The following is a 14,389-nucleotide window of genomic DNA, read 5'->3' as shown; positions in this document are numbered from 1 at the left end:
TGGGAAGTCAATCCTGATTTCGGAATAAAGTGATATTGATGAAATAATTATCTTCATTATTCATTAAATCACGAGTAGATATTATTCAGCCTCAAAATATGCCTCTATTTAAAACCTGGAAAACGTGCTAAGAGCCTTAGCGTGCATGGGCTTTGTCTCCTCTTGGCCGCGAGCCAACGCCTCACGGTGAATCACATTCACTATGAAAACAGCGCCGTGATCAAAACAATTTGACTAATTGGGATTTTGTGCGGTAAATGGTATATTTCACGTGAGTTTATGGCATAGTCTCGTCTTTTTTTAGTAGTAGTAAAACACTTTAGCACACAAAACAAGTATATATCGAAGAGAAAATACAATTTTATTTTCATACTACGTCAGTGGCAAACAGGCACAGGGCCCGCCTGATGGCGAGCAGTCTCCGTAGACGCCTGCAACTCCAGAGGAGTTCCATGCGCGTTTTCGACCCCTTTGAGTTCTGGCAACCTTACACACCGGCAGGAAAATAGCACTATAAGTAGGGTCTAGTGGTATTTAAATGTGTACAGAGGCGGACTTATACCTTTAAGGAATCGCTTCAACTGAGAGAGATAATAGGAAGTGGTAGTCAAACTAAGCCGGCAACATTTAAAAGAAGTAGCTAACCCTAGAAACATAACTAAATATGATGCATTAAGTGCGCATATACAAATAACAAGACATATGCATAAATATAGTAATACATACTATAAATACGTATACATATAGATACAATCATCTTTTGTAAGTAAGTGCAATGAGCGAATATTTTCTTTGTGGGTGTGTTTTTTCTTAGAAACGATTACCTAATAATAATAATATATGCAATTATGCGTCTCTTTTATTAGGGTTCCGTAGTCAACTAGGAACCCTTATAGTTTCGCCATGTCCGTCTGTCTGTCTGTCTGTCCGAGGCTTTGCTCCGTGGTCGTTAGTGCTAGAAAGCTGAAATTTCGCATGGATATATAAATCAATAAAGCCGACAAAGTCGTACAACAAAATCTAAAAATTTAATTTTTTTTAGGGTACCTCCCCTACTCGTAAAGTGGGGGTGAACATTTTTTTTTGCTTCAAGCCTACAACAGTGTGGGATATCGTTGGAAAGGTCTTTCAAAATTAATGGGGGTCTTCAACAAACATTTCTTGATAATGTGAATATACTCGGAGATAATTGCTCCGAAAGAAAAAAAAAATGTGTCCCCCCCCTCTAACTTTTGAACCATAGGTCCAAAAAATATGAAATAAATCTTGGAAGTAGAGCTTAAGAAAGACATTCAATGAAAACTATAGCGGATATGATCAGGTTAGCTGTTTTTGAGTTATCGCAAAAAGTTTCCCCTTCATAGTAAAAAGACTTATTTAATTAGGTACTGATTATGCAAATTTGCCTATTTGTTTAACTCGCGTGAAAGGTACCGTTTCATCCCTTGGTTAACAATTTACTATACTTTAAGCTCCAGTTTAGCTTATTGTGACGGAAGAGTAACTACGGAACCCTACACTGAGCGTGGCCCGACATGCTCTTGGCCGGTTTTTATTTACATTGAATTTACTAAAATAGCTCTTCACTTGTCACAAACCAAAGGACAATTGTTGCACGTCATACTTTTGCTGCCAAAATCGCTACGGAAATTCGTTTGGTATGCGAATTTGAAAATGAGCATGCTTGTCTGAAAAGGTCAAGAGTTTGTAATTCATGTTGAGGCGTAATTGACAGATCAACATTTATGAAAACATCTTATGAACGGCACCAATCATGGGACATTTAAGAGAAAATTTGGAGTATTTTTGATATTTCGGCGATACTTGTAAACTTTCTACCTCTTTATGCGTTACAAGTTGAAAGTCCTGTACCCCTAGTGTACATTTATTCGATAGCGAAACGTGACGTACGCATTTGCGTTTAGTCTCATTTTGTATGGGATTTTGAGTTTCCAAAACGTTCCGCTTGACGCGCTGTTTCCCATACAAAATGAGACTTAACGCAAACGCGTATTATGTCACGTTTCGCTATCAAATAAATTTACACTAGGGGCTCTGTTCGTCCTTTATGCTTTTTTATGTATTTAATGAAAGCTACTCAATATTATTAACAAATTAAAATATGGTTTTTTGCTCCATGATGTTCTAATCCAGCGGAGTGGAGAAGAGATGTGGATTACATGCAATGGCATTGGTTGATTCCGCGCACGTCTGGTCATATCTCCGCCTCAGTGGGAAGGCAGCCTAAAAGCGATGACTACGCACGCAGTAACCACTACGTACTTACGTACCTCTTTATATTATTATAAAATTTATAAATAATGTGACCCATAACAAAAAGAAAATATTTATTAAAGTAATCTTTATTAGTTAGATATTTAAGTAAGCTATGGATGAATGTTAGATATTTATTTATTTATAACCGTGAAGCCGGACACGGTGAATAATAAATACACTCAAGGCATAAAATATCGACACAGACAAGTGCCAAAAATATGTACACACTTTATGTATGGGCAATAAGGTCACCAGATTTGGCGGGCTTGAGAATTCTGACTGAAAATTCTAACAATAGGTACCTACTTACGTACGAGTACTTACGTAGGCGGTTAAAGTAAATGGTCAATTCCAGAAGTCGTTTGCGATGATTATTTAATCTGTGGTCAGCAGTCGTCGTTTAATGCAGTTTTAACGATTTATTTATTCGTCGTTCAGCCAACATTACGCGGTCCGACACTACCTTGTGTCGTTAGCTAATATGTTTCTAATTGCCCATACCAACATAATAAACCTAACCGTTATTGCCTATTGCATTATAATGTTAACAGTCAGTGGCATACGGCCAGACATTTTTATACAAGGTGCCCGTGAGCTTTGCGAGAGATTTTAACTAAGCATTCCTGGTAATATTTAGAAACTAAAATGTCATATAAAATTTTCTGGATTGTAGTTTCAGAGATAATTAAAGGTTTTTCGAAATCATTCTTTCGCCATAAGTCGGTACAAAACACATTTTTAACTACGGTATTGCCACTTTGAGGTTTAGTCTGGACATACCTATTGATAGACATCGAAAAATTAAAAAAATGTATTCGTGAGGCTAACCTTAAATAAAAATAAAAACTTTTTAGTTAATTTTAGGTTATGTGTTTATCAATAAGAATTACGTTTTATGTACAGGAGTGTTCAATAAAAGCGAAAAAAAAACATTTTTTTTTTGTCGAGTTTCACAAAAAGTCATATAACATTTTTTTAAATTGCTTCTGTTGGCATCAGGAATGCACCGCTAAAATCTCTCGCAATGCTCACGGGCACCTTGTATTAAGTTATAAAATGCAGCTATTATATTCGTTTTTAGTTGAATACAGAGACGATGCCGCCATCTTACCGGGCACAACCTGAACTATGGTTATGGCGCCATGTCTCGAAACGATGCTGCCATACCTCTGGCCGTTGATTTATTAGATGGCGCCACTTTTTGATATTTAACAAATTTAACACATATCAGTAAAATAATAAGATAAGATAAGATAATATTTATTCATTTAAAACGTATGCTAATTATTTTTTTAAATGGTAACCGACTAACAATTGTAACTAGCCGTTACATATTTTACATCAATACCTAAACTAAACCATAAGCTAGATAAGAATCAAAGTCAAATCGCGTTCTACAATGTTTAATCATAAGATGGCAGTAAATTTACTGTAGCTACAAAGTTTTCTTTGACAATAGACCTCTATTTCAAATTCTCTTTGCTTTTACTGATAAAAAAGAAGGTACATTAAAAAAAAAAGTGGATATTCACTCAAAATCGTATTTAAAGACCACACCGCATATATGGCGAAATCACAAGTATGTACGGTCACGTCTGAAAAATCGATATGAAAAAAGTGCCAAAAATATGTATACACGACTTTATTGCCCATATATTAAGGTAGTGTATACATATTTTTGGCACTTTTTCGTATCAATATTTTCAGACGTGACTGTACAGTACAGTAAACTGCATGCAGTAAGGCCGGTCCTTCAATAATTTTGATGGGTAAACCAAGTAGTGGATTGAAGCAATTTTGAAAAGCATACACATTGCATTCATGACTGAACGATGCGAATGACACCGACAGACATGCTCAAGATTATATAAGATGTAAACCACTTATAAATAAATACTTGTTAGATAAGCATTTTCCGTAAACCCACTCATATGCTCAAGAAGTTATGACGCATTCAAGTGTATGTACGCCAGCTGTCAATTTAAACCATCTCTATTTACAGACTTCGAAGTTCTCAAAATTATTTTTTACTGTAATGTCTCTCAAAGGGTACCTGATACTGTTTTTATTAAGTACAAGTATTAAAAATAAGAAAACGTAACGCTACGCGGTATCGTAGTCCTGTAAGGGATTCGTCTAAGAGGAGCAAGCATATACTGCTCGCTCTTAATAATTAGTAAAAGAAGGCTTAGGTTGCATACACTCGAGAAATTGAGACGTCGGGTACTGCCGTGACGGGATAGCGATAGAGGTCATGGCTATTACCACGAAACACGAAGTTCGCAAATTGCGGGCACCTTTCTCTGTCACTCTAATTAGCATCTGAATGGGAGTAAAACCGAAAGATGTCTGCAATTTGAAAACTTCTATGTTCGCGGTAGGTCCCCAGGACTTAGCTGCATAAGCTGAAGAAGAGTTCGAATCCGGCTCCCGCCACTATGAAATCTATCTCATTTTTAATATAAAATGTCCCTAAAATTGCAATGTTAAGACACATACTCTGTTCTGATCTTTATGCCTTTGCCTCGTCCCGTCGTACCTAACTTAACGACTTAAATATTTGCCTACCAGTAATGTTATTAATAGTAAATAATTAAATTAAAGTTGGTAAATTGATGAGTGTAGCAACATGTAGATATAATTATAATATGATTTTCTAGCACGTATATACTTCAATTAATATTAATAGAACATAACAGACAAGACAGAAGATAATTATAGTCTTTGCAAATGTTGGTATACCTTCGTATATTAACAGGCCAATTCGAGTTTTAGTTATTCGATCTTTTTCCGATATACTTTTGTTTTATCACGTCGGTGGCAAACAAGCATACGGCTCGCCTGATGGTAACCAGTCATCGTAGCCTATAAACGCCTGCCACTCCAGAAATGTAACATGCGCGTTGCCGACCCTTCAGTGTCAAAAGTGATGTTTTTGTTTGAAGAAATGTCACTTTTGGCACTGACAGATACATATCGGAAGCAGATCTAATAACTAAAACTCGAATTGGCCTGTACAAGTAGTTAGGTAATGCAACGGATTGATCGTCTTCGTGACGTTACGTCGCACGAGTGTCATACAAGGTCGCGGACGGGAAACTGATAATATGACAGCTCTCGCTATTGTTAGGTAACCTACCAATTTTTCGTACCACGTTGCAACCAAGAACACAGATCAACTTGTGTGACCAGATCTGATTTCCGGTTTTGAAGAACTGCAGTGACAATACGGGATTTGACGTTAAAATACAGGACTACCGTTTTTAATTAAAAGTTATTATTATTATTATTTTGTTACATAAAATTGGCATAAAAATTAAATAAACTATACAATTGCTAAATTTCTTAATAAAAAAAAACAACAATTTTTATATTATCTAGAAAGGAAAATGTGAAATAATCAAAATAGCTTTGTTTTATCATTAAATGCCATCGAATCAAAAGTTACGGGGCATTGTACTGTTGTTAGATAATGTCGTGCCTGAAATACGGGACAACCCGTAAGATACGGGACATTTGGTCACCCCAGGCTCAACTGAACTGCAACTTCCATTTTTAAAGAAATCCAGACTTTAGTGACTTTAGTCTAGGAATCCTAAATGATGAAGAGATATTTCTTGAGAAAGTTGCATCAAAGATTTCAAAAGTAAATATACGATCCAATTCGAACAATACTTATAAGATGTCACAGCGATATGATACCGATCTGTAAATCAAAAGTTACGTGTTGACGAAATGTCACTTTTGACACTGACAGATTGGTATCGTTTCGCTGCGACATCTTATATTATAAACATTGTTTGAATTTGGTCGATAGGCTCGTTCATAAATATAATTCCGAGTGAACATTTGCACCAACGAACTGACCCGCTCCAGATTGCCTATAAGGCCCGTCTTTACGAAGTAAATCATTATTTGCAACAGATATAGTACGAAGTAAATCATTATTTGCAACAGATATAGTACGAGTACTAGCAGATCAATCAATCAATCATCGTTTATTGCACCATGGTAAAAATACAAACGTTGTTACAAAATAATTCAGTCTCTCATGGACCCCAGAAGGGCATAGCAAATATTTTCTTAAACTAAGTATTATTAAAATAACTTTGTATGGAATATACTTATTAACTATAATTCTATCTGATCAATAATAAGTTATTTAACAAATTTATCATTGAGAAAATCTGTAACTAAATAATAAGCTTTTTCTGCAAGGAACGATTTCAACTTATTAGCGTATGTTGTGTCCCTTTCCTCTGCTTTTATATAATTCGGAATATGATTATAAAATTTTACGGCTGCATAATGAGGGCTTTTACGGTATATTTCTAATTTTGGCGCGGGTATTTCAAGTTTGTATTTTTGTCTTTTATTTGGCAGCTCTCTGAATTAAATCTCTCTAATCTCTCTAATTTTAAATGTAAAGACTTGGTAGAGTTAGTATGCCGTGTTTAATAAAATGGGGTTTGCAGGTATCTCGATTTTGGATTCCGACTAACACACGAATACATTTTTTTTGCATGACAAACATGCGCATGTACTGGTGGTGGTGGTGGTACTGTTGCCCCACAGATCCATATATCTTGACTTAAAAAAGTAATAATATATACATATAAGTAAATGGCGAGCATATACGTACAATCAGCAAAACTATTATTATTATTTTCAGGGTTATTAGCATCCCTGACAATAAAATTTTGCTGGCTGTACTGGTACCCAGCACGTATAAGTTGGTCGCGGTTATCGACATGAAAGCTAGATAATGATTTATTTTAAGGGCGCAGTGTTAAAAAGTGATGTCTTACTCTATCTTGTGGATAACAGCGTCTATTATATCTCTGTTATGTTACGTCTACAAAGTATAACAAACGCCTTAGCGGTGGCAGAAGACAGCCATGGGGGTAATATCTAACATTTTTATGGTTTCGTACCCAAAGGCTAAAACGGGACCCTATTACTAAAGACCGTCTGTCAGCGTGACAGTTGGAATTTTCACAGATGATGTATATCTGTTGCCGCTATAACAACAAATACTAATAACAACGGAATCCTCGGTGGGCGAGTCCGACTCGCACTTGTCCGTTTTTTCTTAAACGTAAGACATTATAAATGTACCATACTATTTGTGATAATAAAAAAAAAAAAAAAAAAAAAAAAAAAAAAAAAAAAAAAAAAAAAAAAAAAAAAAAAAAAATAACAGCAGAGGCGGCAGAACACAAAAGAAGACGAATTTCCTAGAATAGAGGACAATGTTGTTGTTATGAGTTGTTTATGGCGCAGTTATAGACATTCGTGCGATAAAAATTAAAGTCAATCTCGGTTCCAGTTTGAACTCTTTTGCCGAATAATACGGTTCAAAATAGAATTACAGCGGGTTGCTTTGCTTGTATGAGTCATGTTAGCTAGCATAAAGATAACAGGGAAAGTATTCTAATGAAGTGTTTTAGACTGTTTTATATGCATAGAAAATTCGTCAATACTCAGCAAAAAGGAACCTTATACTATGACAATAAGATTTATTACAATTTGTTTTAAACTTCTTTAGTAAGTACTTTCAAACTTTAAAGGCGGCTCGGTGTTGCATTTAGTTGTAATTATAATGTTAGAATTTAATACAAAACCAATAGTTTAAACAAATTATGGATGCACGAGGAGAACTTTTAAGGTTGTCAAAAGTCAGTCAATTGTTTTTGTTATTTTAGTTTAAACGTATACGAAGAAAATTACTCATCGAATTATTTACGTATCGGATGTTTAGTGAAATCAGCCACAGACATTTTTAATGTATTATTGTAATCCGTAGAAAAGTAAAAACATTAAGTTGTTGTTTTTAATTTTCAAATTTAGAACAAAGAAAAATACTCATCGAATTCTTCGCGCCGTGGATTCAGAGTGAAATCAGCCAATCCGGCATTTCCGCTGCACGGGTTTTTGTCCGCGGACAAAGACCTGAACGCTGGATCGATCTAGATATGTGACTGGTCCAACTGGTTTCATCTGAACAGGTACAGATTTAAGTGACACGTAAGATTGCGATGTTAGTGGACAATACGGGTCACAGTGTAGTGAAGATTGCGTTGTACCACTGCTACACAGTACCATAGAGAAATATAAGTAAAGAAAGAGTGGTAACGCCATACATCAGTTTTCTTATCAAAACGCGAGTTATTTCGTAGTCGACATCTAGCGTCAAGTAGCGAAATGTATCAGTACTGCTAGTTGACAATAGATGTCGCGACGAACGAAAACTCTAATGCTCAACAATGTTCAGCTAATATTATAACCAGATTAACCGGAACTCTATATTCAACTCTTTCTGCTTGTAAGATATAGTAATTGTAAATTGTTTTGGAAATACATTTTTAACATTTTTAACATCTGGGCTATAACCGCGAAAATCGAAGTTCGTCAATTGCGGGACATTTTTCTCTATCAATCTAATGACGTTTAAGTAAAAGATAAAGATCCCCGCAATTTGCATATTTCGGTTTTCGCGATAGGGCCCCTGGTGTCAAGTAGCGGTACTGATAAACCCACTACTTAACGTAAGATATCGACTACGAAATAACTCGCGTTTTGGTAAGAAAACTGATGTATGGAGTTACCACTCTTTCTTTTATATTTCTCTATGACAATACTTGCGCTCCGATGCAGTTGAGTTTGTCTAACGAAAAACAAATATTTTATTTATTTCAATATTTTTTTTTCTACTTTATGTTGATCGTAAAATAAACTTTCACATAAAACTTATATTGTTGAAAATTGGATGTTTAAAAAACGTTGTCCAAATCATAGTGTCCCAATCCCACGGCACTTCTGCATGTTACAGACTCAAAAAAAAAAATACTGTGTGAATTGGCAGAGTCGCGTTGCTTTCCTTAGTAATAGCCCTTTTTACATCTGTTATATTCTTACCCGAAATAATAAAAAAAAAAACGATTATTTTACTCAATACCATCGGTATTTCTTGCATTTAAATTTTTTTATTATATAATATTTCCATAGAAAAATTAAACTACATAAGTAATAGGCTTTAAACATTATTGATTTTTTTATCAAAATTATTATTTTTGTAGAAATGGGAACCTCAGAAAATTCTCTGACTAGACGCATCATATGCATCGGGGCTAGTAATAAACATGAATAATTGCACATGGTTACAAAACCCGCTCTGATTCTAGTTGTAATTCTCTGAATCTTAGACAATGTTTACGACTTTTGAAATAAGTATGTCATAAAGAAAACGATGCCAAATGGTTAACCGCAAAACACGATATGTAAAAACTCGTTACAACCAAGTTTCCAACACAGAAATATAAAAATTAACATACTTTCACGTGTGGTCTTTACGACATAGTCCACATTGACATTAGCAGGAAAATGCGTCAGTGTCGTGGAAGACTCGATTTCGGAAAACGTATTATATTATTGATTAACAAATACAAAAAAAAACCCTAATCGACACAATAATAATTGTCGAATCTGCTCACAAAATTTTACAAATCTGTTCAGAAATGCGACTTACAGGCAGGGAGAACAACCAAACATATTTAGGAATACATTTTTGTAAAAGTTGAAACTTAGTCAATCAAAAATATAAAATTCAAGTTTTTAAAAAATACAAATGTATACACGTCCAGGGTTCGAACCCGGATCGTCGCTGTAACAAGGCGGCTGTTTGCCAACTGCGCCAATATAGGATATAAGTAAGTGAAATTAAGCTACTTATTCTCGACAAAGGATTTAAATAATGAAGGGTCGTGACGGGTTATCGTGACGGAAAAATCTTACACTTTTATTCGCCAACCGTCCGATAAGGAACTTCGCTCCAATATATTTGACATTGCTGTAGTCAATAAGGAATGAAATCCATTAAAAAAACCATAATTCGTTCCATTTACCGTAAACATTCAAAACAACTATCAATGTTCCAAAAGTGTGATAAAACTCACCGGAACGTGTTCGACTCCGTCACAATTTAATAATTTAGGAAGCAATTTGCATCCTTCAAAAGTCGTTGTATCAATTTAGAGGTTGGTTAACTTTCGTTTATTTATTTATAAACGGAGAGCTGACCGCAAAGGAGGTCAATATGCGATACGAATATACAATAACGTACATGTTTTCGAGTGGGAGTCACTCTGACCGTATGTTTATTTCACGTTTTATGATGGTGCCGATGGACAAAACGCTTTGAGAGCGGATGGTAAAGAATTGACGAAACGAGTTCGTGTTATCAATTAGCGTTGTTAAAAACATCCGTCAAATTTATGGCAGTGAAAATGGGTAGTTCATACCTACTGAAATAGTGTGCAGTTTGTGCCATCCACGATGACGCGCAGATTTGTCAAATCTAACCTTTAATAACATGACAATAAAAGTCAACCCACGCGTCCTTGTGAATGACACGATATAATGCGCTGATTTAAACAGCTGTTGACTAATGCGTTTCAAGTTTTCGTCCTTCGTTGGCGACCTTACGTGATGTTACGAGTAATATGACCGAAATGTTTCAATACTAATAATCAATATGTCTGCGAAAGGCGGATTTGGTATTAAACGCTTTGAGATTCCCGGCATTTGTTACGAAATCACAATAATACCCCAATTATTGTTCGAGGGTATCTCTCTCTTCTTCACATGGAAGAGAACAATCTCACACCTGCGGATGCCGAAGACCGGGAAAAGTGGAGAAGATTGAGTAGGAAAGCGGACCCTGTCGCTAGGCCGGGAAAACGCTAGGTTGAAGAAGAAGGTATCTCTCTCTTCTTTGTCGGTCGCTTATCACTGAGGATCGAGACCAGCTCCTGTGATTTGTCACCATCGGTCTTGATCTTCCGTGGCCCTCACCGCTTGATGAAGTTTGTCTGAGGTGGATTTTTTTACTTGGTCAGATCATCTAGTTGGTGGAGGCCCCTGAGGTCTTTCCTTCTTTTGAGGGTATCAAACCTTCTTAAACTGTATAAATATTACTTATCCTGAGTGATGATCCTATACGGGCCGATTTTTATTGTTCTCGATTATTTTTCGTCAAATTTCGATAAAATTTGGTGGATAGATAGAGTTCTATATTCTGTACAGTCGTGGACTTTAATTGTTGAGCCATTTAGGGTTTATGTTGGAGAAACCGTTTGGACAAAGCCGATAACTGGCAGGAAGTGGCACAGGACCGGGACAGGTGGCGTTCTCTCGTTTTGGAGGCCAAGACCCTCTTTGGATCACTGCGCCACAATAGTTAGTTAGTTGGACAAACCGTTAGTATTGACAACCAAATTATCTTGAGCCCTACAACAAAGTCCGTTACTGTATATAATAAGCACAATTTTACGTATGGTATTTTCGCAACTCAACGGGAAATTTCGTATTATTTTTGACCGAGATTGGGATTTCATGTTTATCCATCCAGAATAAGGAGCTCTTCAACCTAGTCAAATTTTATTCAAATGTTACTAAAAAAACGACAAAAATTAAAATCGGCCTATACATGGAAATAAATTTAATAATCCATTAAATTAGTAACATTTTAAGTCAGAAATTGTCGTTGAGAAAATCAATCAGGACCTATAACGGGCGTTTGACCTGAATTGACCCTCCTACAGCTACCAGGCCAATTCGAGTTTTAGTTATTCTATCTGTTTCCAATATAATACAGATCTGTCAGGTCAAAACATTTTTCTTCAACGAAAAACGTCACTTTTGACAGTGACATCAATTTCATATCGAAAACAGATCGAATATCTAAAACTCGAATTAGCCTATACATTGGTTTTAAAATTAAACAGTAATACGTTATTAATAATAACTTATTATGGAACCCCGCAACAAGGTGCTTAGTCAAGCTATAATAAACGTTATTATAATAGTCAATAACGCCTTTAGTCCTGTTCGTGATGTACGATCTTTCATTTTGCTGGAACTTTTAAATAAATGTACATTTTATGACACTTGAACGGCAAATGTCTCTAGTTTGCCCTGAAACCAAAATAACTACAATCACGGATGCAGCATTTTCTTAACCTCTCATATTTATTGCAGCTCCAATGAAGTTTGAAGCTTATTATAAATACATAGAGTTATTTTTCCGATGAAGCTATATAAGAAGATACGAGCGTGTGAAAGTAAAGTCGGTAGCGATGTAAATAAACAAATCGGAGGCGCTAGAATGCTAATTTAATCGCGGGGTTAACATCCGTCCTTCTCTAACTGGGTATGTAGGTTTACACAAGAAGAGGATAGAGGAGATTTATCTACGCTACACTTTTACTGACGATTCACTTTGCCGTATTACTTTACGGTAAGAAAAGAGAAATAACTTGAATATTTAGGAAATAAGGTATATTGGGATAATTTCGAAAGCGGAATAATTTAGAAAAATTAACCTCATGGTGATATGAATTTTTATTAGTTCTGCAACGAAAAGTTCGTCTTATGGACAATGGCGAACTAAGTATTCGAGGTTAGCTTTTATATATTCGAATAAATATTCCAATAAACTAAATATTGGTGGGATTTATAGTACAAGACGATACAATAGTGGTTTAATAGATTAAGCAGTGATAAAATAAATAATGACTGACTATTTAATGAGGGAAAAACCTGCAAGACAACTATAATATTCATTACGTTATAATTATTCAATGTATACCTAGTTCGTATCATCCACGATGACGCGCAGATTAGTTAAATCTAAGCTTTAATAATATGACAATACGAGTTAAGGCACACGTCGTCGTGAGTGACACGATCATATAGAACAAAAGACATCAACGAGTCTCTAGCCCGCCAGGCCTGCACTTCGTTTCTCCGTGATTTATTTTTTCAATAAAATACAAGTTTTTTTTAAAGAAGTCTTCTTTTCTTTTCTATATAAAAATGAAACAACTATAGACAACAGAAAACGCGGTTTGGGGCCCATTTCTCGAACGGTAATATATTAATATTATTAGTCCACGAACTCTCATATTGAATGGGTTACCATGGCAACACACTAATAATATTAGACTAATACCGTTCGAGAAATGAGCCCCAGTCCCAGCTTCCAGGGGCCTATTTCTCGAACGGTGTTAGACTAATATTATTAGTCCACGACCTGTCAAGTCGTATGGGTTACTATGGCAACATATTAATAATATTAGACTAATACCGTTCGAGAAATGGGCCCCAGGTACTCTTCAGGTATTCAAGTGGGATTGTATGGCATAGCTTTAGGCGAAGGTGTCCCATAGCCGCCAGGGTGGCGCCGGTGTCGTACACACGGCCATTTAAAATGAAGGTAAAGTAAAGCTCAAACGAATCAGGTGACGAATGCATGTGTCCCGTTATACGGTCCCGCTACGGCCAAATGTAACTGTTCCCGCTTTCTAAGGCAAAGAGTCATAACTTCTTACAACAAAACTTTCACATGTCAGCCTTATGTCAACGATATAAGGTTTAATTTTGTCTGTTTTTCTTTTCGCTAGGCATATACCACTGTCATAGACACATATTTTATGTGTTCTAGAGGATGTTGCAAACTTGTTTCTGACTTTCGTTTTTGTAGATGTTCTTAAATTCATATCTAACTGAGAAGTCAAACTTCTGAATAAATTATTTTAAACGTTTTTTTCCTATTTTGCGATAGACTGTACGTGAAATAATCGACCGAGAGAAGCGAAGGAGTTGAAAAATACTCGACTTGAGGAACATCTATCATAAGCGTCGGAATTTTATGATTTTGGATAGTATTTTCTCTCACGATACTATACGAATCGCTGCCAACTTACCTTGGTCTGACTCTAGTATGTGTTGTATAGTTGTTTTATAAAGAAATGTGGTAAAAACGTGGTTGAGGTACAAAATATTTTTTTTTCTGAATAGCCATGGTAGAGTCGATCATGAGTTTGCTAATCATCTTGACAGTTAGATCACAGTTGTGTTTATTAATTTGCTTCTTTGTTTAATACCTATGTAAACTATATTTTTGTGTTTCCATTTTCACGTCGGGATTTTGGGGATTGTAGAATCAATAGAAAAAATCGCGAGTAGTTGATCACTTATTTATTTAACTTCTTATTTTATATTCTTTTATTTAAATTTCAATGTTAGAACAAAGTAAGTTGCAGTTGGTTTG

General features: G+C 35.6%; 1 protein-coding gene across 5 annotated transcripts in view; it reads right to left on the bottom strand.

Moving 5' to 3' along the window:
* Positions 1-14,389, bottom strand: part of LOC133524045 (protein yippee-like) — a 192,092-nt gene that overhangs the window by 65,682 nt on the left and 112,021 nt on the right. The gene's annotated exons all lie outside the window — the stretch shown is intronic.

Source organism: Cydia pomonella, chromosome 13 (genome assembly GCF_033807575.1).
Source record: "Cydia pomonella isolate Wapato2018A chromosome 13, ilCydPomo1, whole genome shotgun sequence".
Classification (NCBI taxonomy): Eukaryota; Metazoa; Arthropoda; class Insecta; order Lepidoptera; family Tortricidae; genus Cydia; species Cydia pomonella.
Note: the sequence above shows the minus strand (reverse complement) of the source record. Positions and strands in the feature narration are given on the sequence as shown.